General features: G+C 53.0%; 1 protein-coding gene and 1 non-coding gene across 4 annotated transcripts in view; both read right to left on the reverse strand.

Moving 5' to 3' along the window:
- Nucleotides 1-24,985, reverse strand: part of CACNA1C (calcium voltage-gated channel subunit alpha1 C) — a 459,271-nt gene that overhangs the window by 232,062 nt on the left and 202,224 nt on the right. The gene's annotated exons all lie outside the window — the stretch shown is intronic.
- TRNAC-ACA (transfer RNA cysteine (anticodon ACA)) lies at nt 6,051-6,122 on the reverse strand. The gene has a single exon. It is a non-coding gene; the product is annotated as a tRNA-Cys (tRNA).

A 24,985-nucleotide genomic window follows, 5' to 3' on the forward strand; every position in this document is an offset into this window, starting at 1 on the left:
TTTTTCACCAGCAAGAGGCGCCTTGAGGCAAGGGAACCTTTGGGGCCAGGCCGTCCTGTGGCTCCCAGGAAGGTGGCAGGGAGGGGGCTGGGGGCATCGAGAAAAATGAAGTTTGTGGGTCACCAATGGATGTGAATCTTCCCTGCCCTGGTTGCAGGGGTGGGGTGGGGTGGGGTGACTGCAGCCTCATGCTGAGCAAGGCTGGCCGAGAGCCTCATAGCTTGGGGCCAGGATGACCGTCTAGTCCAGCTGCCATCAGTTGGGACCGGAACAAAGCCAAGCACCCCGGAGAGAGGCTGAGTTACGGTAAATCAGATGCGATAATCACGGTAATCGCTCACATGTGGACGCGTCTCACAGTGGACGCAGTACTTGCCCAGATTCCTCCTGCTTGCTTACTCTGATCCTGGGGGAAGACCTGTCCAGGTCGTTCCTCTCCTAAAAGCTGATGGTACGGAGCCAGCAGTGAGCTCGTCAGGGAGGGTGGTTCCACGGCCCTGGCCCCTAGTGCAGGCCCCCACCCCAGCCTCTTCCCAGCTTCTCCTCTCGGCAGCTCTTATTCATTTTGTCTTGGCAGCAGCCTCTTGTGTAACTGAAACCGCAAGAAACTTTTTGTTTGGCTTCTAACTCAGAAGAAATTCCAGTAACTTGGTTCCCGCTACTTAAAAAAAAAAAAAGGCTGGAGCCCAGCTCTGGAGAACTCAGCATTCCCTCCCACCCCCCAAAACGGATGGACTTCTCCCTCCCCTGCTCCCTCCTGAGTCTGGGAGGTTCTAGTATCTGAGCCCTGGCCTCGTGCAGTCGCCCATGGTCCTTGCACCCGCCGGAGGCCAGGCTGGAATGGAGCCAAGCAAGTTAAGAGCTGTTGAAAGATTAGCTTGGCTGGTCTCTCCTCTCACCCGGGTACGATGCTCACTTTTGTTTTCGGCACACAGGGCTTGGAGGGCAGGAATGAGATCGGCAGGCATCCAGGGCCCCTGCCTTGGAGACACACAGAGGCCACCCCTCGCCCCCGCAACCCCTCTCTACACCCCAGGCTCCGTAACCAAGACCTGCCCACATCTTCACACACAGCCACCCGCCCTGGTGAGTCAGGAAGAAGGCCCTGACTTTGGATGTTCTGGGCCCTTTCTATTCAAAGTGGGATCCCCTGGACGTTTGTTTAAGTAGCAGCACCCTGGGTGGAGAAAAGGGAATGCTCCTACTCTGTTGGTAGGAATATACATTGGTACAGCCCCTATGGACAACAGTATGGAGGTTCCTTAAGAAACCAAACACAGAGCTACCATATGATCCTGCAGTCTCATTCCTGGGCAAACACATATCTGGAGAAAATCATACTTCGAAAAGACATTCACCCTAGGGTTCATCGCAGCCCTATTTAGCATAACCAGGACATGGAAGCAATCTAAAATATCCACCAACAGAAGAAAGGATAAAGAAGATGTGGTACATATGTACAGTGGAGTATTACTCAACCCTAAAAAAGAATGAAATAATGCCATTTGCAGCAGCATGGACCTAGAGATTGTCACAGTAGGTGAAGTAAGTCAGGCAAACAGACAAATATTATATGATATCACTTTTATGTGGAATCTAAAAAAAAAATACAAATTAACTTATTTACAAAACAGAAACAGACTCACAGACATAGAAAACAAACTTAGGGTTCCCAAAGGGGAAAGGAGAGCTGTTTGGGGTTGGCGGACACACACTACTATATATAAAATAGATAAACAAGAAGGCCCTACTGCATAGCACAGGGGACTGTGTTCCATATCTTATAATCGTCTATAATGGGAAAAAATCTGAAGTTATATATCTGAAACCAATACAATATTGTAAATCAACTATATTTAAACTTACAAAATTAAAAAAGGACAAGGATTTGAAAAAATTAAAAGAGCAGCACCCTGGATCCCCATCCTGATGCACTAGATCAGAATTTGCATTTTAACAAGAGTCCCATGCTCAGCTGGGCACACTGCACCCACGAGAAGCAGCCCTGACTCGCCAGGGACATTCCAACTCATCAGACACGTCAAAGTGCCTACCGTGTGCTGGGCCCCAGGTTTAGTGCAGAGACCCTGGCACACAGGCTGAGCATTCTTGGAGGTGCCCATGGACCCAGTGAAGTCGGTCCATGGCTCCCTCACGGAGGCAAAAACTCCTCCTTGTCCCAAGTCCACCTGAATCCTCAGAGCTCCACATCTGCATTTTCAATAGAACCCGAGCTGGTGGTCTGCAACCCAGACTCTCTCCATCTGCCTTCTCTTCTGTCTCCTTCCCCAGGGAAGGCTGAAAACACAGCCACCTCTCGAGCCTCCCTTGCAGCTAGCTGTTAACCAACCCCCTGATCCTGGTAAAAAGATGAAGGAAAAACAGCCTGGTCCCTGGCCCCCACCATGCAGTGGCCAGGAGCACCAACACTACCTGGGAGCTTGGTCCAAGTGTAGCCTCTCAGGCTGCACCCCAGATCTAAGGATCCAAATCTGTTTTAACAAGATCCCTGGCTGACACGCATATTTAATTCGAGATGTGTTATTGTGGCGGGAGGGGACTGGGAAAACCTCTGTCTCCTGTTAAAAGACACGAATGTTGCTGGTACCACACCTCCCTCACCACCCCTGCCTTGAATGCAGGTGATGCAGGGTCTGCATAACCATCGGCAAGAACGAGAAAAGGAGCTGAGTACGAACAGACTGGAGTGAGGCAGCGGGAAGTGATAAAGTGTTTGGGTCCTTAGTGGCACCCGAAACCGCTGGAGCAACCCTGAGGCTGTTCCAGGCTTCCTGTGTCCTGTCACTTGAAGCTGAAGACATTCCTAATTAACATGAGCTCTAAGGTCTGAGCAGGAGGAAGGTCTACCAGTACTTGGGCAGCCCCGAGAGTTGAATCTCCCTGGAGGAGACCCGCTGGCCCTCTGCTTCTCCCTTGTGTCTGGTAGGAAATGGGTGAGCACCCCTCTCCTGACAGCTCGCTCAGTGGGCACGGTTGGCTCTGACACCACAGGTGGGTAAGTGGCACACCCGCTCCTCGTCCTTCGGAATGCCTGCACAGCCATGGTGAAGAAGTGGCTGTGTGACCTCCTCCTGGAGTCACCACCCTGCCGCAGGACTTCAGCTGTTTACTCGACTCTCGGTATCCTTGGAGTGTTCAGTCCCGTCTCACCCTTCATGAGGTTCCCTGGACTCTGCTGGTGGATTAGAAATCCAAGCACTAAGAAGCACAAGCCAGGGATGCATTCAGGCCGGCTGGCGCTTCTAAGCTCACAGGACTGTCCTTCCTGTAAAGGGACAGGACAGGAGGAGGGGGAGGAAGCAGGAGGAACTGGATAATCCCAAGGCAGCCTCCAAAGAGAGCTGTTATGCCAAGTTCACGAACTTCAGAAATGTTACCCTGGATTTCCTCCTCTATCATCTCCACCAGGAGTCTGGCTCCAGGGACAGTGGGCGACGTCTCAGCCTGCAGAGTATGGGCTGAAAGGCTCTGGGTTGGTTTTCAAATAACAATCATTATCACATGATTAGGCAAGTCAACCCAGGTTCTGCTAAAGGAAGGCAGGAGGCTGGTGGAGAAGAGGGTGGGTGGGCAAGAAGGTAGGAAAGGAGAAGGAAGGAGAGCAGAGACCTGGGCTTTGACCTCCTCCCCTGGTGTCTGTGGCTCATTGGACTAATGACTTCAGAGTCACTGAAAGGACTGTGATTCATCTATACAATAGGATGCTTCTCAGCAATAAGAAGGAATGAGTGGCAGGTACGGGCAGTAACACGGAAGACTTGTGAAAGCATCTTGTGCACTGAAAGAAGCCCCACCCCAAAGGCTGCGTACTGAATGATCCATTTATATGATGTCCTGGGAAAAGCAAAACTATAGGAATGGAAACCAGGTCAGTGGTTGCCATGTGTTAGCACGGGGAGGGGTAGCTATAAGGATGCTTCGGGGGACAAGAGAAACATTTTCTACCTTGATTGCAATAGTGGTTTTACAACTACAGAAATATGACAAGACTCATAGAGGTGAGGACTTCTGGACAAGATGGGTTAATAAGGACCAGATCTACCCTCTTGCCATGAACACCCAAAACCAAAATAGCAAAAATGGTTGAAATGACAGTTTTCAAGATCCTGGACATCAACCAGCAAAGGAAGAGCCCTGAGAAATGGGAAACCAACCAGGTGGACCCTGCCACTGCCCATCTGCTGCCTTGTTAGTTTTCAGACCAGAACATACAGAGGGGCCCACCCGGGGGCGGTCTGGCAGATGACTGAAGAGACAGATCTGAGAGTCCAAGGAGACCAAAGCTGCTGGATCTCAAAGATGGAGGAGCAGACAAGAAAGAGCCACCCTGTAGAAGGTTGCTTTGGATGATGGATGCATGCGAGTGAGGGAGCCACCTGGGGCTGAGGGAAGAATTGTACTCACTTGCTATTACTAGGAAACAAATCACCACAACCTCAGTGGTTAAACAGCCCACCCTTAATATCCCGCAGGGTCTGTGGGTCAGGAGCCCAGGCACGGCATGGCCTGACCCTCTGTGCACTCCCACAGGCTGTACTCGAGGTGTCGACCTGGGTGCAACATCATCTGGATAAGCATCTGTTCCAAGCCTGAACTGATGGAAGGCAGGATCCATCTCCCATGGCTACACGCAGCCTGGGTTCTAGAGGCCACCTGGCACCTGGGGTCCTCTGGCATAGCCTCTGGCTTCTCCAGGCCCCTGGGGGCCCTTCCAGCTCCAAGTGGCTAAAGTAGGGTCTTACATACTGTAACCCGGTCATGCCATCTGCATCTCATCATCTTTCATGTGACACAGCCTGCTCACAGAAGAGGCCTCCCATTAACCTGTCACAGTTCATCAGTTAGAAGCAAGTCTCAGGTACCGCTCACCCTCAAGGGGATGGGGCAATACAAAGATCTGAACAACAGAGGGAGGGTCCTTCTGCCAAAGATCCCTCAAGAGGATTATTAAGAAGAAGAATACAGCTCCCACTACATACACAGAGCTGGGAATAATACCTATAAACCAGACTTTAAAATCTCATGACTCACAGGGCAGAAGACCCAAAGGGTTCTGCCTAAGTCGTGGGCAGTATTCATCTTACACTAAATGCTGTACTGATTCTGTCTAAAAAATTTTAAAACAAGACGAAAAAGGATCAAACTGCTTCCAAGTAGCTTAACTGAGTCCCAGTATAAACTTCAAGAATATTTATATAACTATTTTGAATTAATTGAATTCAAAAGAATTCAAAATTATCCAAGGTGAAATTTAGTGTCTTGCACTAACGCAAGAGACCAGGTAAATACAACCTGTAGTGAGGAGAAAAGTCATCTAAATGGACCCAGAACCACACAGATGTTAGAATTAGCAGACAAGGATATTAAAACTGTAGCCATAACTGTATTCCATATGGTCAAAAATTTAAGCAGAGACATTAAAAACATTTCAAAGACCCAAAAAGTCCTTCTAGAGATGAAAACTACAATGCCTGAGATAAAAAATACATTGGAGAGGATTAACATTAGATTATTCATGGCAAAAAAAAAAAAATAGTAAACTTGAAGACATAATAATAGAAACCATCCAAAATGAAAGACACATTAAAAAAAATAAAAGAGCATTGGTGAGCTGTGTGAAAATGTCAAGTAATTTAATACATGTATAATTAGAATTCCCACAGGAGTAGGGAAGTGGGAGATACAGCAATTTATAGAATTAACAGCCAAAACTTTACTGAATTTAATTTTGAAAGCATAAACTCACAGATTCAAGAAGCTCAATGAATACCAAGCATAAGAAATTTCAAAAAAAATTTACACACCAAGACACATCAAAATCAAATTGCTCAAAGCCAGTGATAAAGAGGAAACACTAAAAGTTGCCAGAGCAGAAAGACATAGTTTATCTGGAGAATCAAAGGCAAGGTTGATGGCAGATTTCTTGTTGGAAACCATGTAAGCAAGAGGGCAGTGGAACAACAGCTTTAAAATTCCTGAAAGAAGGCAAGGGTAGTGGAGTGGGTTGCCATTTCCTTCTCCAGAGGACCTTCCCAACCCAGGGATTGAACCTGGGTCTCCCGCATTGTAGGCAGACGCTTTACCATCTGAGCCACCAGGGAAGTCCATAAAGTTCTATACTAAGTCAAAACAGCTCTCAAAAATTAAGGTGAAAAAGTGAGACTTACTTCAGAGACAGGAAAACCAAAAGATTTCATATCCAGGATAGCTTCAGTACAAAAACTGTTAAAGGACATCCTTAAAGCAGAAGGAAAATGATGCAAGATGGACAAAAATGTGGATCTGCATAAATAATTAGGAGCACTAGAGATTGAGATCGAGTTTTCCCTCAAAGGACTGCATAAAAAAGATAATAACAGTGTATTATGAATAAACATTATAAACAATGTAAATGTTTATAGCAAATGACAGCAGGAACATAAAGGCCATGAAGGGAGACATGTAAGGAGACCATTGTAAGGTTCCTATACTACATGTCAATAACACTTGAAGGTAGGCTATGGTCTCCCGCACTGTAGGCAGACGCTTTACTGTCTGAGCCACCAGGGAAGTCCAAGAACATATACAGTAAACACTAAAGCAACTGCTGAAATGACAAGACAGTAAATTTTAACTAGTAAGTCAACAATAGAGATTAAATAGAATAAAATATACGGGTATTGCTTTTTCAAAAGAAAGCATTAAGAAAGACAAGGGAACAAAGAACACCTGGGAAACAATAGCGAGATGATAAACTTAAATCTAACATCACATGTTGATGATCACATTAAATAAAAATGATCTGAACACCCCAGTAAGAAGTCAGAGACCATCAGGCTAGATAAAAGAGCAAGACCCAACTATTTGCTGTTTATACAAGAAATTCATTTCAAATACAAAGACACAAATGGGTTAAACATAAAAGTATGGGAAAAGATATATGATGCTAACATGAATTAAAAAAAAAAAAGAAAAACTAGAGCAGCTATATTAACATTAGGAAATGCAGAGCTCGGAGCAAAAACTACACCACGGAGAAAGGTTTTTTCATAACAACAAGGGGTCAGTTCTTCCAGGGCATGTAACAATCACACTGTTTACACACCTTTAACAGAGCCTCAAAATACACAAGGCAAAAAATGCTTTTTCTAAAAAAAGAAATTGGCAAACTGATTCTAAAATTCATATGGAAATGCAAAAGACCTAGAATAATCCAAACGACTTTGATAAAAGAAGAAATAAGTTACCCTTTGGGTAACTGACGCACTTGATTTCAAGACTTATCATAAAGCTGTAATAATCAAAACAGTGTGTTCTTGGTGTAAAGACAGGCAAACGGGTCCATGGAAGAGAACAGAGGAGCCAGAAATAAATCCACACATAGATGGAGACTGATTTCCGACAAATATGAGAGACAAAATATTTTTGTCAGATGAGACAGAACATATTTGCACAGCACATATCTAATTAACAACTAGGCTCTGGGACAGGGTGCTCAGGGCCGGTGCGCTGGGATGACCCTGAGGGATGGGATGGGGAGGATGGTGGGAGGAGGGTTCAGGATGGGGAACACATTGTACACCCATGGCTGATTCATGTCAATGTATGGCAAAAATCACTACAGTATTGTAAAGCAATTAGCCTCCAATTAAAATAAATTAATTTTTTAAAAAAAGAAAAAAAGAGCTATTCTCTGGAACATACAAAGATCTCTCAAAATGCAGTATTAGGAAAACAACTCCACTGCAAAATGGACAGAAGTTATGAACAGACACTTCACCAGAGAAGATGTACGGCTTGCAGGTAAGCACATGAAAGGTGCTCAGCGTCAGCAGCCGTTGGTGCTCAGTCGCGTCCGACTCTGCGACCCTCTCCCCCAGTGGAATGCGGCGCTGGTGGTTTCCCTGCCCTTCACTCTCTCCCAGAGTCTACTCCAACTCATGTCCATTGAGCGGATGATACTGTCCAACCATCTCATCCTCTGTTGCTCCCTTGGCCTCCTGCTCTCAACCTTTCCCAGCATCAGGGACTTTTCCAACGAGTATACTATGCTGGCGTGTAGAGGTGGGAACATCTTCATCCCCTTATCAGCCTGGTTACAGGGACCTCAAATGTTTTCTCAATATATTCCACGGGTCCCCTTCTCCTCCTGGCCTGACCTGGGAGAAAGGCCGCTACCCAGCTGGACTGAGGCGGCCACCTTCCCACGGATAGTGTACAGAGAGCTGGCGGGTCTGTGGGCAGAAGGACCTGGGTTCCTGGATACAAGCTCCATGAGTGGGTGCAGGATCTGCAAGCAGACGGAGGCAGTGGGTCAAGGGTGGGTCTGAGACTGTGGGGACTTCGGGTTGGTGTGAAACAGGTGCGGAGCCGTCTGTGGGCTGGAGGAGAGGGTGGGGTCCTGGAGGAAGCTGGGGCAGATGGGTCCAGGGAAAATCGTGTGGGCGTGAATCTTCTGGGAGGTCATAGCCTGCAAGACACTCCCCTCTTGCAGGCTATGACCTCCCAGAAGGTCATGGTGAGGCGGGTCATGGTGAGGAGGGTCATGGTGAGGAGCCAGGGATGAATGCAGACACAGCGCTGTCCCGACACACAGACGGTGACACAAATAGGAAAAGGAGAGGAAAACTTGTCTTTTCTGGGCGTCCGCTGCTGCCACCTGCTAACTGGCAGGACCATGATTACACACCAAAGGCACTGCAGCAACTAATTTCCAAGCAGATCAAAATAAATCAGAAAACAAAACCTTTCTGACAGCAGAGAAATGTGGCAACGTGTTAAGAGGTAATTACAGTCTTTCCGCTTGTTTCACCGTGTTTTTGCTGCCACGAGTGCAGGCGCTGAATTGCAGCCGTCACTCCAGGTTGAGGGGCACAAGTTGGCCGGCTGAAGGCACCGCGGTGGGGCTCGATGCGCCAGTGAGCCGGCCACCCGTGGACCCACCTTCTGACGGAGACGTCGGTCCCGTGCCTGATGCTGGGCGCTGGGGAGCCTCAGCCCAGCCCAGCCCAGAAGCCCCATGCCGGCCATCTATGGACTCTTCCCCACCTGTTGCTCCTTTAGCATGAAACATGGCCTCTTGCTCCACCCGTGGTCTGGGGCGGGGAAAGAACACAGCCTGGGAATCAGAGTCGGTTTGATCTCTGCTCCTAGTTCAGCGGCCGGGAAATGGAGTGGAGCTCCCAGGCCTTTGTCTCCCTATTTGAAAACGGGACACATGAGTGCCTACCTTATGCAGCCGTGGTGAGAACTGGAAATCATCACCATGCTGAGATATCACCTTGCACCTGTCAGAATGGCCATTACCAAAGGAACAAAAATAACGAATGTTGGGGAGGATGCAAAGAAATGGGAACTGTCATACACGGATGGAGGGAATGTATATTGGCAGAGCCACTATAGAGAAGAGTTTAGAGATTCCTCAAAAAACTAAAAATAGAGCTACTGTATGATCCAGCAATCCCACTCCTGGGTATATATCAGAATAAAATAAAAACAATAATTTAAAAAGATACATGCACCTCAATGCTCATAACAGTACTATTTATAATAACAAAATATGGAAATGACCTAAGTGTCCTTCAACAGATGAATGGATAAAGAAGATGTGGTACATATATACACAATGGAATATTACTCAGCCATAAAAAGGAATGAAAATTTGTCATTTGCAACAACACGGATGGACCTGGGTGCATAATATTTAGTAAAGTAAGTCAGACTGAGAAAAACAAATACTGTGTGATATCATTTCTATGTGGAATCTAAAAAAAAACAAAACAAATGAAGGAATATAACAAAACAGGAACAGACTCACAGATATAGAGAACAAACCTGTGGTTACCAAAAGGGAGAGGGAAGCGGGAGGGACAAAACGGGTATGGGATTAAGAGATATAAATTACTTGCATAAAACAGAGGGGACTTCCCTGGCAGTCCAGTGGTTAGGACTCTGCACTTTCACTGTAGGGGTTGTGGGTTCGATCCCTGGTCAGGGAACGAAGATCCCACATGCCACAGGTGTGGGAAAAAATAAAATATTGTTTTATAATAAGTTTAAAGGGAGTAAATCTATGAAAATGTTGAATCCCTGTGTTACACACCTGAAGCTAAAATAATACTGTAAATCAGCTATACTTAAAAAAAGAAAAGAAATCATGCCTGCCCCTGGCAATGGTCATCGTGTCCATCCTTATTGATCTGACAGTTTTCCCCAGGCTGCACCGAGCCCTCATGACCCCACCCTGACGAGGACTCAGGAGGTGCAGGTGGCTGGCGGGAATGAGGTCCCTCTCAGGGAGTTTGCACAAAGATGCCCCTGCCTTTTCCAAAACTGCCACCTCTGTCACCTGGCAAGAATGCCCACAGCTCAGGAGAATCAGCAGACTTCACAGCTGAGCGGATGAAGCAAATGGGCTGAGGGGTGCCACCTCTAGGTGGCTGCCGGGTGTCCAGGTTAGAAACGGGGCAGACAGGGAGGACTTGTTCTGCAGGGAGGAGGAGGAGCACACGGCCTTGGAGCATCCGCCTCTGCTCACCGGTCCAGCCCCATCCAGGGCCAAGACACCTCCTGCTGCCGGAAGCCTCCATAAACCCCCATCCCTCGTGCTGGGAGTCCATCAGCACCTGCCTTCCCAGTGCTGACCGCGGTCAAGGACGGAGCCTGCACACTCGGGCTGCCCAGGCTCTGGTACCCAGGGAGGCATCTCCTTGCCACCCGCTCACCCTGACCGCCCAGACCCGCTTTTAGTCTGGAAGCCCACCCTGCTTTGGGCTTGACCAAAAGGAGTGTCTGGAGCACTCCCCAGGCAGAGCAGGACCCATTCCAGCTGGTGTCCCTGTCCTCACCAGTTCTACCTCCTGTCCCATCCCCAGCCACTCAGAACCTGCACAGCTCCTGCCGGGACCCAGACGAACCACAGTGGGTGGGGGGTGGGGGGTGTTCCATGAGCATTTCCACCACAGAACCCCATCTGTTGCAGCCAAAGACGGCCTCACATATTGATCACCAGCTCCGCTCTCACTGGGAAACAATGTTCTCGGGATCCTCGGGCCCTGGGACAAGACCCAGTGCTGGGGCAGGAAATCAGCCGAGGCAGCAAAGCGAATGGAGAGGCTGGGCTCACCTCAGTCACTGGAAGGCAGGACTTTCTTTGATTAACTCTGAACAACACCAATAACATGTAGTGGTGATTATGATGATGGTTGTCATCAGAAATTCCTGGGCTCTTTGCAGGGGCCAGGTTCTATCCTAAGCTCATAACACGCCTCAGCTCACATGACTCTTCCATCAACTCTTGGAGGTGGAGCCATTGTCCCCAGTCTGCCCAAGGTCATATGACTAGGAGGTGGCAAGGCCGGCTTCTTAGACAGGCAGGCTGGCCGCCCCCCAGGACGCAGCCCCTCCCCAGGCCTTCCATCTATGTCCACCTTTGCTATCGCCCCCGGAGCTCAGCCCTCCCTCCTTTGCAGGTTTGTACCCTCGGTACTGCTGGGGGTGTGTGTTTACCTGGCCCACGGGTACCCTGGGGAGCTCTGTGCACAGCCCTCCATGGTCTGAGCTTCCTCTGCTGAGTGACTCCAAGGAGTGTACCTTCTTCCTCCAGTTTTACTTCAGTCTGACTCCCAGATAAAGAGCAAGGCCTCCCCCCAGTTCTGAAAGAAACGCCCATGTGCCTGGGGGTCCCAGCTGATCCTGCCCCAGCCCCTCAAGGAGCTGCCTGGCTTCAAACAGAGCCAGCCTTCAGAGCCACAGCTTTCCCCACCACTTCTATCTCTTCCCATAATGTCATCATGGGCTCCTGGGTCCCCACTTCGAGCTACTGATGTTTAGATTGAGATGATCAAAAAGTCATCTGGGTAAATAACTCTCGGCAGTTAAGCTCCGAGTTAACAGGGCACGGTGCCATGGAGACTTTCTCCTTCCAACGGGGACAGAATCGGTGTCTACATAACACAAGCAATTTCTTGTCCAGTGTCAGTCTGACTTGTTTGTGAATCGATTCCTCTTCACTGTGGACTTATTTGATTCAGGTCCTGGGCCCTCGTAGAACAGATAAATACTTTGTCACAATGGCTGTACCTCTGTTTCCAGGAAAGACAGAGGCCGAGACAGCAGCCGCAGCCCCGGCCCTGCCATCTCTCAGGCGTCAGACATGCGTTATAATAACCACGTATCGGGAGAAACAAGAGGTCGACAGCCTCTGAGTGGACACTCCCTGCAAATCCAGCTGCACACGTTTCCGTAACGCCAGGCTCTAGGGGGAACACTTGCTAGTGGATCCTTCCTCCGTGTTCTTGCGTGTGTGTGCGTGCCAAATCGCTTCAGTCGTGTCTGACTCTTTGCGACCCCATGGACTGGGGCCTGCCAGGCTCCTCTGTCCATGGGATTTCCCAGGCAAGAATATTGGAATGGGTTGCCATGTCCTCCTCCAGGGGATCTTCCTGATCCAGGGATCAAACCCACATCTCTTACTTCTCCTGCATTGGCAGGTGGGTTCTTTACCACTAGCGCCACCTGGGAAGCCCCCTCTGTGTTCTAAAGAAAGTATTAAAGCACAGATGTGAATCCAGAGGAAAAGGCAATTGTGGGGTGGGGTCTGACATCCCTGGGGAGGCCGAGGATCTGCAGCATAGAGCAGGTAAGGCTGGAGCCACACGTGGGGAGACCCAGTCTGCACCCCAAGCAGGCAGACCCATTGAAGGCTTCCTGAGGAAAGACGCGTCTGGGGGATGCCGGAGTCCCTTGGTGGCCTTGGGATACCTCAGAGCCCCAGCAGGAGGCCCCGGAGCCCCAGGAGGAGGCTCTGCCCAGGAGCTGCCTGGAGAGAACTTTTACTTGCTCCTCCAGGGCTGGGTAGCACACGGCCCATGCTCTAACCCGCACCCACTCCCAGCCCTCATGTCAGTGTCCCCAGGTGAACACGACGACTGTCCGCATCTGCAGATCAGGACACTGGGGAACTGGCACCCGGCTACTGGGCAGCACCAGCAGCCCTGACCTCAGGGCTGGGCTCGAGGCCCGAAGCCTCACTGCCTCGAGGGGGAGCCTCTCTGGGGCCCCTCCCAAGGCCCGAGCAGTCTCCACGTCTGTTGTGTGCCAGAAGGAAAATACCAGCTCCAGGGCTGCGCCTTGGACTTGGACCCACAGCCATTTTTCCATTTGGGACAGAACTGGGAATGAGAAGCAAGAGCAGAGGGAAACTTGCATTTCACCCAAATGGGCTCTGGAAGCACACACTGGATTCCACACACCACCTGCCTGGGCGCTTCCAGCCATCCAAGAGGTCAGACAGCGTCCACTGAGATGCTGTGTCCTCGGGGGTCCTCGTCGTCGTCCTGAAGAGCAGGCCCCAGGTCACCAGCCCTCGGGGGCTGGAGACCTCTCTGTCCCTGTCATCCACACCCAGTCGGGGCCTGGCCAGGGAGGGGTGGCCGCAGGAAGCTGCTAAGGACTCCATGTGCCACCCCCTGACCAGGGCCACTCAGACCTTATGGTCTCAGGAGGGTGGACGCGGTCGGCTGTTAGCCGGAGGACACTGCTGATTCCCCAGGTCGTGCAGGGCTGCGGGGCTGGTCTTCCACCAGGGATACTGTGTCATCGCCTGTCGAGAGCCTGTGGTCTCATGGAGCCAGGCTGGCCTCACTTGCTCTCGCTGGAGAGCTAGGCCATCTTGTCGGCCTCGATGTGTCCACCCTGTTCTTTAAAGTTCAGGGCACACGGGGCTGTCCTATCCCCGCCCTCAGAGAGCTGACGTTTCAGAGAAAGGCCGCGTGGGGCGCATTGCAGAGTTCTGTTACGGTTTATCCTACAAGCATAAGATGTGCTCATCTTGGGGGCAGAATAATCCGGAAGTGGGTACCCTCTGTGAGCACCCCTTCTCAGGAAGAGCTTCCAGAGTCAGCTACGTGGACTGGGCTGACATGACAAGGGGGCCCTTGCTCTCTGCTGACCCCCTCCCCTCCTTGCTCTGCTCCCGGACTGAGGCCTGTGGACCGAGCCTCCCTGACTGTAGGCTTCTGGTTGGTTTGGCCAATGAAGAAGGAAAGTGAGGTGGGGGCCCTTCTTTCCAGGCCCACTTGATGAGGTCCCAGTCCTGGGGTAGTCACACCCCTGCATGGCCAGTGTCTGGTCCACAGCAGCCCCGGGGCTCCGGGAACAGGACTTCCCCTTAGACCCAGGTGGTAATAGCCCCCTCTGTTGCTGGTCCCTGTGTAAACAGCCCCTCAATGAAGCCTTTTCAGCAGAATCATTGGTGTGGTTCCATCTGCCATGGTGATGAATGATCCTTAGAGCTGAAGAAGGTTTACGGAGAAAGTAGTGCTTCGGGGGCTAGAGGTTGAGTCCATGTCCCTAACGGTGATTGGATCCACACCCATCCAAACAGGCAACCTTTCTCCCTTTCCGAATTCGCACAAGTCAGCTGGTTTCCACTGTCCGTAGGACTGTGTGTGACCTTGTATCCAGAACCCAGAGCCCCCGATTCTCTACCCCCAACCTCAGTCATGGGCTTTGCTCTCTGTCGACAGAAAACAGACGGCTTCTGCAAGCTGACCGGGTACGTCTCCTCTAGCACGCACACGGAGAGGATTCAGGCAGGTTGGGCACGAGCATTCCCTTCGGGCAGATGATAGATCAAGCACTAAGCCTGTTCCCACTCTGGGATCCATACTCTCTCCCGGCCTCCACCTCCGAGTAGATGTGGAGGATCCTTGTAACTGACAATGTTTTGACTAAGTATGAGTATTTAATCCTCTGCCCGTGATGCCCCCTCCCCACGAGGCTGGGGCAGGATGGGGGTGCAAAGCGGGGAGTCCCCGGCACCCGGTCCCACAAGGAAACAGCCTCGTCCCACTTGGACTGCTCAGCTCTCCCAGGGCTTCGGCGCCTCCTGGTCCACTTGTGGAAGGAATGCTGGCCCAGGCAATAGAACCAAGGTTAACTGGGACAGAGAGAACCTCTCGTTCTTCCCCCGCCTGTTCCGGGACTCAAGCATCCTCAGCAGATGGTGTTTCTAGCCCCGTCTCCCTGGGAAACCTACTCCAGCGCCTAGCAACCTCCAGCCCAACGCCCGCCCAGATGCTCCTGCTCTAGGTGCCCAAGCCCCCCCTCCAGACGCAGCTCTTCCTGGAGGAGGCCTTGCAGGGCCCCCCACGGGCCCCAGCAGTCCCCCAAGAGCCCCCAGCCTCCCACTGACAGTACAGATCTGGGCCCCCGCTGACACGTCCACAGCCCCCAGCCTGCTGGGAGCATTTCCTCTCAGCCACCTCCAAACTTCCCTTTCTTAAAAAGAAACAATTGTCTGAAGCTCAGGGAATGAATCCACAAAATCTCCTAGAACAAAAGCAGCTGGCCCGGCCCGGGTAGTCAATCAACAAACGAGGAGGAGTGGCGCCTCCTCTGCCCCCGGCACTCTGATCCTGCCAGTGACCCTGGTCTCCGGGCTCCTTGCCTGCTCTTGCCAGACCCTGTGAGCCTGCGCTGTCCTCAGTGGGACCCAGTGGTCACCTGCACGGTCCTCTCTTTTTTAGGACCACCTGACGCAAAGTTTCCAAAGCAAGTCAGGCCCGACGTCAGTTGAAAACGAAGTGACCTCTTGCAAAAGGCACAGCTGTTCAGCGTGATTCTGGGAGAGAATCAAAGCCCTAAAAATCTGCGTCTTGGACGACCATGGGGAAAAATCTTCGTTCCCCCTCTCTGCACTTTACGTGCAATCGATCCTGAGCAGAGTCAGATGTTTGGCGGGAGCCCCGGGAACAAAAGAACAGTCGGAGACACAGGCTGGAGGCCCGCCAGGCGGCAAGATTTCCCAAGAACCTCGGAGGGGCCCCTCCCGGCTTCAGGGAAGGGAGGAAGGAATTCAGCCTGGCCCCTCCCCTGCCACCCGGCTCAGCCCCGGCCGGCCCCTTCTTGATCCCGTTTGAGATGAAAGATGAATTTGCTCCCTCCTCAGGGGCCCCATCGAGTCTGGACTGAGTTGGGGTCCTTTCTTGGAACCTGAGTTTTCCGTCTGTGAAAAGGGCGTGAAACCGCCCCTCCCATGGGCTGTCCTGAGGGATCCGGGGCACCGTGGATGGTGTATCCAGCCAGGGCCCAGCTGCTTCCTCTTTGCCCAGCCCTGCGCACATCTGGTCCCGAACAGCACTGAGATCAGCTGGGCTCCTAGCTGTGTGACCCTGGGCAAGTCACTTAGCTTCTCTGGTTCTCACTCTGTTCACATTTAAAATGGGGACAAGGACTGTGCGTACCTGACGGGTGTGCTGGAGGGATTAAAGGAAGGTCTCCCCTCTTGAACGAGCATTTCTTGGGTGCCGACTGGGGGCCCAGGGGCCACAGTGATTTAGACACCCCAGTGGTGCACCCATTGGGGTGAACAGTGGGTGAGCGGCTCCCACCCCGCTCATCTTCTCAGGGGGACGTCACACTAGTCAATAAAAACCCACACGGAGTCGTAGCAACGGAGCTTCGAGGAGGAAAGGAAAGGAGGGTCCTGACACCTGATAACGTTCAATAAACACCCCATGCTCTTGTTTTGTTGTCAGAGACTGGGCGGTGGAGTTCGTTATCCTTTGGTTTACAGAAGAGAGAGAAACCAACCCAGAACAGCTGAGCACAGGTGCCTGGGTTGTGTGGGCTTCGAACCCAGGCCTGCCAGCCCCAGAGACCTGCCCTTTCCCCCGAGACCATAGCCAATGCATATGGCACTGAGTGGGAACCCCCTCACCAGACCCTCACGGCCTCCCTAGAGACCCCTCTACCCTCTGTTTCCCAAACACAGGGAGACGGAAGCCAAGGTCATCCCCTCCCACCAGGCCCGTCTGCGTGCACCACGCCAGGAAACCGCTGTGCCTTCCCGGCTCCTGGGGCCAGAAAGAGAGCAGCTGCTCAAACATATCACACCAGCCAGCCCAGGCCTGCTGGCCGGTGGGTCCCACTGTCCACATTTCAGGTGAGCCCCGGGCACAGGAGGGGCCCGAGAAGGAGCAGGGCAGTTGGTGTTCGAGGCCCCTGGCCGCCCCGGATGCATGCACATGGCCTTGTTCCTTACAGGGCATGGCCAGGCGCATGGAGCCCCTCGTGGGTAACGCGGCCACACACTCCCAACACCCATCCTCCCTGCAGAGCCTCCGAAGCCAGCAAGTCCTGGAGCACAGTCTGGAGACAGAGGGAGGGAAAGAGTGAGGCAGCGTGGGGAAACGAGGGCTCGGGGCCGGCAGAACGCGCTCTGCCTAATGACACGCACGTGGCTGTCTGCGTGCAGCCCGCACTCCCCGGGCTCTTGGTGGTGGGAAGGAGGTGTTCCTCTGTGTCCATGGAGCCCAAGGACGAGGCACACGTTTCATCAGACGGCGGAGCCTCAGTGTGGGTGTTCCGACGTCAGTACTGCGCGGAGGGGGCAGGGGTGCCGAGATAAACAACACAGATCCTTCATGGACACACCGGGAGCCAGAGAACCACAGAGAAATGCACAACGCCTGAGCTGGAGGCCTGCCTGCACCCCTTCTGTGGGAGACGGAGGTCCAGGGTGCCCAGCGTCTCCTCTTCGAAGGCCCGTCCCCTGCCCCTCAGGGTGGTGCTCCTGAGTCTTCCACAGATAAAGGGTGCTGGGGGAAGCACTGCCTCCCCTGTGGCAGCTGCAGGAATGGGCCCTGGAGTGCCCTCTACAGCCACAGAAGACATAGTTAGGCCAAGTCCTTGCAGAGAAGGGACAGAGTGTATCCTTGGCCCTACTGACCTCCATCTCCTCGACAGGCAGCAAGGGAGCTGGGGGGAGACAGGGCACAAGACAGAGGGGCTCCTCCTGCCTTGGCTGGGATGGACATTAGGCACCTATGGGCTCAGAGAGGCCAGGCCTGGCTGTGCACAGGAAACAGCAGCGAAACGGTGCCTGCAAGTTCTGAACTGCCAGCCCAGGCACGGGTCAGGGCGTCTCACCAGGAGAGGCAGGTCCCCAGGACTCAGGCCAAGGGCCTCTAGTGTGTCTGCTGGGACCCTGATCCTCAAACTGACTGTCCCTGTTGCTTAGTTTACAGGTGACTTGACTCATTTGAAAAGACCCTGATGCTGGGGAAGATTGAAGGCAGGAGGAGAAGGGGACGACAGAGGATGGCATCACCGACTCAATGGACATGAGTTTGGGTGGGCTCCGGGAGTTGGTGTTGGACAGGGAGGCCTGGCATGCTGCAGCTCATGGGGTCGCAAAGAGTCGGACACGACTAAGCAACTGAACTGAACTGAGGGTAGGAATGACCTCAGCTCATCAGTCAGGCAGGCTGGAGCTGATCTTGAAAGAGAAATCCAGAGACTCAAGTCGTGATCAAGAAAAAGGCCTGCTGGGACAGTCGGAGGACAGGGGTTTGCAGAGAACAAAAGGGGCGAATGTGGGTTTGGGCAGAACAGAGGAAATGGCTTGGGGCGGGGCGGGGCGACTGGCAGACGGGGAACACTTCGGTCAGAGCAAAGCCAATAAGGCACCAGACTTTTAAGACAGTTATTTCTTGAGGAAGCACCAGCTGCCAAGGAATCAATGTCCCATCCGCTGGGATAGCTGGGTTGCCAAGAGGGCTGGGTGACCTCGGGCTGCCAATCACCCTCCAGATGGCCCTGGCAAAAAAGCCCGTGTGGAGGAGGGGCAGGAACAGGAGGGACCAGGCGCACGCGGCCGTCTCTGGGCCAGCGATTGGGAAGAGGGGCTGCTTGCCTGGCTGCAGGGTTAAGCGATTCGCCCCAGGCGGCTTCTGGCTCTGGCGGGTCACGTGACCCCCGGGGCGCTCGGCTCCCGTGTCTGTGAGCAGAGAGGACTGGTCAGGATGCACTGTCAGTTCAGACGTTCCACAGTCCTAATCAGGGGCTCTGACCTGCCAACTCCGTCTCTCCGGATGACTGCAGTCACCTGAAGTCAGGCCCAGGGGAGCAGCGGGGCCAGAGGATGAGTCTGGGAAAATCGGAGCCTGGATCCTCTCCCGAAGACTCCCTGGGGCCCCTGCAGAGGCAGCCCCCACTTCAGAGACACCAGATCCCTGGCTCTGACATCTAATCCTGGCAAACCCTCGCCCTCCTGCTCTTTCCGTGTCAGAAGGGAGGCTTTGAGTACCATTTCCCGCTGCCCACGAGGGAGCCCCAGGGTAGAGTGGATGCCTTGGGGGTCTTGGGTTTAAGCCCAGGGCTTGAGGCTGGTCTGAGCTCCCCTCTCTTCTGTCATCTGATCAGGGCAGGACTACAGAGCTGCAGCTGGTTTCTTCTCCTCCTCTGCCCTCCTAGGTTATTTTCTGCACTCTCTGCTCCAGGTTGGCCCTCTCATATCTCTGTTTGGGTGTCCCCACTGGCACCTAGTCCAAACCCTACCTAAACTCCCCACGGCCTCCAGCCCTCCCCTGCCCACTCAGGTACCTGCCTCCCAGCTGCTCAGGGTACCCAGACCTAATGTCCACCTATGTCAGTAGGTGGCTTCCACTGAGCTTCTGAATACTGACCTGGGACACCCCTGGGTCTCCTCCACCACTAGATGGACGTGCTCTGACTCTGACACTGTGGGCTCCAATCTGCTAGGATGGCGTTGGAGCCGCCCACCTGCCACCGACACCCCTGCCCCTGCCCTAGAGCTCAACCTATGTCCACAGACGCCCACCCTTCAGGACCAAAGATGCGGGTGTTGCTATGGTAACTGCAGGTCCGGGTCTTCACCCCAGCAGGTCATTGTCCTAAGCTCCCCCAGGGAGGAGCAGACTGGGGGACTTGGAAGCACAGCAGGCGAAATGGAAGGGTGTCAAGCTCGGTGCCAACACAGCAGCTGGCCATGACATGTGGCCCATGCTCGCGTTATGGCTTCTAGAGTCAAAGAAAGGCCGCGGGAAGTGACTGGGAGGCCCAGCAGCTGGTCACGTCCATGCAGCCTCAAGGCGGAGGGCGGTGGGGGGAGGACTCCGCCCTCGTCTCAGAGTGGCTGACCCCCCGCTTAAGCATTCACACTGGTGACCGCCATGCTGCACGGACTCCAGGCCTGGCCTGTGGCCTCTGGACACAAGCAGGTCACCTCCCGTGCAGTGCTGGGCCGTCTACACCCCTGGCCCAGGCTGTGTCAGCCGCTTGCTGTCCCATCGGGCACAGGCACCCAGCACAGCGGGGTCAGCGCTTCCCTCCGGGCGGGGTGAGGTTGCTAGACCAGTACCACTGAGGACCAAAGGATGCCATCTTTCCTGGACACAGTGTGCTTCCTGGGGAAGGAGGACCCTCTGAGCGTGACTGAGAAAATCTGAGAAAGCCAGAATTAAACTCACAGTGCCGTTACTTAGGATTTTTCCACCAATTTTTTCTAAAAGCCCTAAATTGAACAATTGTTAATGATAAAAATTTTAACAAGTACAATTCTTGCTCTAATTATATATAAAGTCACACACTTGGACCTGAGGCAACTCTTAACCCAACACTGCCAGGCCCCCAGTCATCTCCTCCTGCCTGGAGTCTCTGGAAAATTCCATCCTGCTCTCATCCAGCTCTTCAGAGCAACTTCTGGGCCTTAGCCACGAACTCCTAAGGTTTGGGGGGATTCTTTTAGGACAAAGGTATTAATTTTCCTCGTTCGTGTTTTTCATTCGCTCAGAGCCATCTGAAGGACCCAGTTCATATCTGAATGAAGAAGTGGCTTCCGGCTGGTCTCAGAGTTCAGTTTAAGGACACAGTCAAAAGCTCTGTTACATGGAAATGGTCATGTTGACAGAAAGTTGCTTTCATGTCAACATTTAGGGATTATCCTATTATCAAAGTTTTTTTCTTGCAGAATTCTGATCTGAGGATTATAAATATAGTAGGAAAAGAAACAGGGCTTCCCTGGTGGCTCAGTGGTAAAGAACTTTCCTGTCAATGCAGGAGATGCAGGTTCGACCCCTGGGTTGGGAAGGTCCCCTGGAGAAGGAAATGGCAACCCACTCCAGTATTCTTGCCTGGGAAATCCCATCACAGAGGAGCCTGGTGGGCTACAGTCCAGGGGTCTCAAAGAGTCAGACAGGACTTAGCAACTGAACAACAGCATCACAAACTCTAGGGCGGTGAGGAAAGCCTGGTGGGCTCCTCGGAACAAATGACGGGGGGCCCCCCGGGGGAGGGGTGTTAGTCTGCCGTCAGGTAGGAGTCCCAGCCCTTGCAGCTTTAAGAGATTCCCAGGTGATTTTCAACATTATTAGTTTAAGACCACATTTTGAAAACAGTTTCTTGAAAGCTACCTTTTGGCATCTTTGTGGCCCCTAAAAATCTTTTTTCCCTTCATATGGAAAAGAAAAAACAAGAAAGTAAAGGAGATACTGAGCCATCTGATTCCCCTAGGCCCACGTAGCACAGTCCCAGGCAGAAGCCTCATTAGCCGCTGGCAATCACGCTCAGGCACTAGTGTAAAGCCATCTTCCCCACTGAGTTCTGGGACTTAAAAGCAGGCACAAGCTAATTTATGTTGAATTCGTAACATTATTAATCCATCTCCCAAATCTACTTTCTAAAAAGGCTTTTGCCTCTATTCCTCTCCTCTGAAAACTTAAAATTTCATTTTAATGAAACAAATCTCACCGGAATTTGATAAAAAAAAAATACAGTGACTTCCTTTTAATTAGAGGGTGCTCATGCAGCTATAGGGCTTCCCTGTGGTGGCTCAGACGGTAAAGAGCCCGCCTGCAATGCAGAAGTCCTGGGTTCGATCCCTGGGTTGGGAAGATCCCCTGGAGGAGGGCAAGGCAACCCACCCCAGTACTCTTGCCTGGAGAATCCCATGGACAGAGGAGCCTGGCGTGCTGCAGTTCATGGGGTCACAAAGAGCCGGTCACAACATAGCGACTGAATAACAACCACAGAGGTGAGACATCGCTCATTCATGTGCGGGACAGGGTGGACCTCAAACCCATTGGGGGATGGGATTTCATGGAGAGGAACTGGCTCCACCTTCTCTCTTTCCTTGGGTCTGATTCTCAGGGGAGTCTGAGTGCCATGAACCAGGAGTGCATTTCCATCCGGAGTCCTTGCAGAAGTTTGAGACTATAATGTTCCCTTGAGCACCATGAAAATGCCAGGTTAGCTGATCAAGTTTCAAATGGTTTTGCCCAAGAGGAAGTCGGAATGAAGTGGAGGACAGGGAGAGACATGGGGCAGGTGTGGACACAGAACTTCAAGGCCCTCTTTGCAGTCCTGACAAGTAGGAAACTCTGAAGACCACAGAGCCCTAACCGGCTGTGACCCTTGCTATCGCGGGAGGAGGGGATGCCAGGGATGGTCACCACACCAGCCTGGGGCCCAGAGCGCCTGCACTCCCAGCCGCCTGGTGGACAGTGTGGCCTCGAGGTGACCCCTGGCCACTTCCAGGCCTAGCCCTGAAAAGCCACGACCCACCTCGCTGCACATCCTCGTTCAGGCTGTCTCTGAGTGCCAGCTCCTGCCACATGCAAGCAGAGCCTCGGCCCTTGAATAACAGAGACCGGAGTCCCCCAGCCCCTGAGTGTACTCCCATGAGGGATCACACAGATCACTGCGATTTCAGGGCTCACGTGATTGAGGAGCAGACAGAGGAGCTGAGGTCCCGGGCTCAGCACAGAGTTGGATTCAGGGAAAGAGTGTTGTCCGCTACTGAAACAGGAGGCATTCTGGTCCACACACCGGGCAGCACCTCACACCCACCACGGAGTTTCCCGGTCAGCACAGACCCCTACTTCCCACTCTGACCTCTGGGCTTCTCCTAGGATGTTCTTTGTCTTCTCCAGCATGTGATGACTGGTCATGAGATCAGAATCAAGGGATGGCAGGACAAGAGGGGGCTGGGCTAGGCCCGCACCAGCACCCTCGCCTCTAGAAGCCCCGGCAGGACCCTCGCCTGGCCTGCATCTCAGCCCTAGTCCTGCAGCATCTCCTCCTCGTCTCTAGCCAGCGAACCGGAGAGTCTTATCAACCCGAGAACCCCGCACTCTCGTCAGGGGCCGAGATGTCAGCTTGCCTGTTTCTTTTCTGAACAGCACGACGTGAGGCAGGTAATAAAAGCTCAATCAACACTTCAGTCCATCTGATTTGAGTGGTTATTTTCCACATAACCAGGAAAAGTGGATGAAAAGGCTTGTCTGGATAACTAGACACAGGGGGCTGGACTTGGCAAAACTGTTCCAAGCAGACACGGAATTCACATTTAGGTCCAGTGGTGGAGGAAGCGGCTGGTCACTCTTCTCTTTGGTGGAGAAGTGGCTGGTTCTCAAACTTGAATGCACAGGAATCAACGATGCAGTTTATTAAAAATGTAGGAGGCTTAACCTCCCCCCCCCCCGTATTCTGATCCAGTAGTTCTGGGTAGAACCCAAGAATCTGCATTTGTGACGTCCCTCCTGTCCCAGCCCCAATTCCCAGGCAAGTGGCAGGAGACCGTGGGGGAGGGGGGGCCCAAGTCTGTCCTGTCGAATGTCCCATCACAGGACTGCCCACAGCTGCTGGAGGGGACGCTGCCCTTCCTCCATGAGATGAGAGGGGCCAGGTGACCCCTCTGTTTTCTGAAGGCCACCAGCTCGCCGTCACACCCGCACACACTAGGGGGGGCCTGGCTGCCTCAGACCCATCTGCTCCGAGTCCTGACTGAGCGGCCTGCCTCCTGTGATTGGCAGGTCTGCTGGCTCTGCCAGAACTATCTGCACCTAGACCTCCCTTCTCTTCGCTGGCCAGCGGGAGTCTGCTGTGCCCTGGGCCGGCCCTGTGCCTGGGGAAGCTGCCCTGAGAACGGGCACCTCTCTGAGCCTCCGGTCTGTGAGCTCATCCTCCCTCTCCGTGTCTGGGAAGAGCAGCAGGGGGCTGCCGTCCTCATCCATGTTTGCAGATGGCAAACAGAGAGGAGACGTGACTTGCCCAAGGTCACACAGCAGGTTGGCTGTGACACCAGGGAGGGCAGCCAGGCTGTGCAGCCAAGCTCCTCAGGTGGACACAGAGTCGCAGCCACTCTGACTCAGGCTGTGGCCCCATCAGGACAGAAATGCCTCTGCGGGATCTTCCCTGAGTGGAGGGGGGAAGGAGGAGGGAGGGGGTGAAGGGAGGGAGGGAGAGGGAATGAGAGGGAGGAGGAGGGAGGCGGAAGTGGGGTGAAGGGGGATGAAGAGGGGATGAAAGGAGAGAGGGGCAGGGGGGCAGGGAGTGAAGGGGGGAGGGGTGAAGGGAGGGAGAGGGGAGGGGTGAAGGGAGGGAGAGGGGAGGGGTGAAGGCAGAGGGGAGGGGAGAGGAAGGGGGAGAGAGGGAAGGGGAGAGGGCAGAGGGAAGGAAGGGGAGGAAGGAAGACTCTAGTCACTGAGGCACAGAGACGAGGCCACGTGCTGCAGGCCCTGCCACTTACCAGCATCCGTGCTGCTCTAGGCCCCTGTCTGTGCTGACCTGGGGGGCCCGGGCGCGGGAGTGCCTGCCTAGAGGTCCCACAGCTGAGCTTGTGCTGGACACACACAGTGAAGCTCCAGGAGAATGAGCGGGTCCTGATTCCACATTAGTGAGAGAAAGCTGTGTGTTAACACAGAGTCCCTCCAGCAACCTTTTCTGGCCAGCTTCTGTCTTCGCAGCTCAGGACCACCCAGGTGAGGTCAGCCAACGCCCCAGGGTACATCCTGATGTCAGCGACCCAGCCCCTTGACCCAGCCCGCCCTCTCGATCTCCTCCCCTTCAGCCCAGGTCCCTGGCTTCTACTGGGCTGAAGTTTTCTCTCTCTGATGGTCTTATAAATCAGGGATATGGGATGTGAGGTTTTCCCATCACGTTTTAGTTTATGAGCTGCTCTCAATGGGATAAAAGAATGTCCTTTAATCACAAGCAAAAGAGGCATGTGGTAGACATCAGCATGAACTTCGTGACAGAAGCACCGTTTAGCCAGGACATAGGAAATGGCAACTCCAGTATTCTTGGCTGGAGAATCCCATGGAGAGAGGAGCACTGGGGGGGCTATAGTCCATGGGGTCACGAAGAGTCAGACACGATTGAGCGACTAAACAGCAGCAAC

This window comes from Bubalus kerabau, chromosome 1, assembly GCF_029407905.1.
Source record: "Bubalus kerabau isolate K-KA32 ecotype Philippines breed swamp buffalo chromosome 1, PCC_UOA_SB_1v2, whole genome shotgun sequence".
NCBI classification, from domain to species: domain Eukaryota; kingdom Metazoa; phylum Chordata; class Mammalia; order Artiodactyla; family Bovidae; genus Bubalus; species Bubalus kerabau.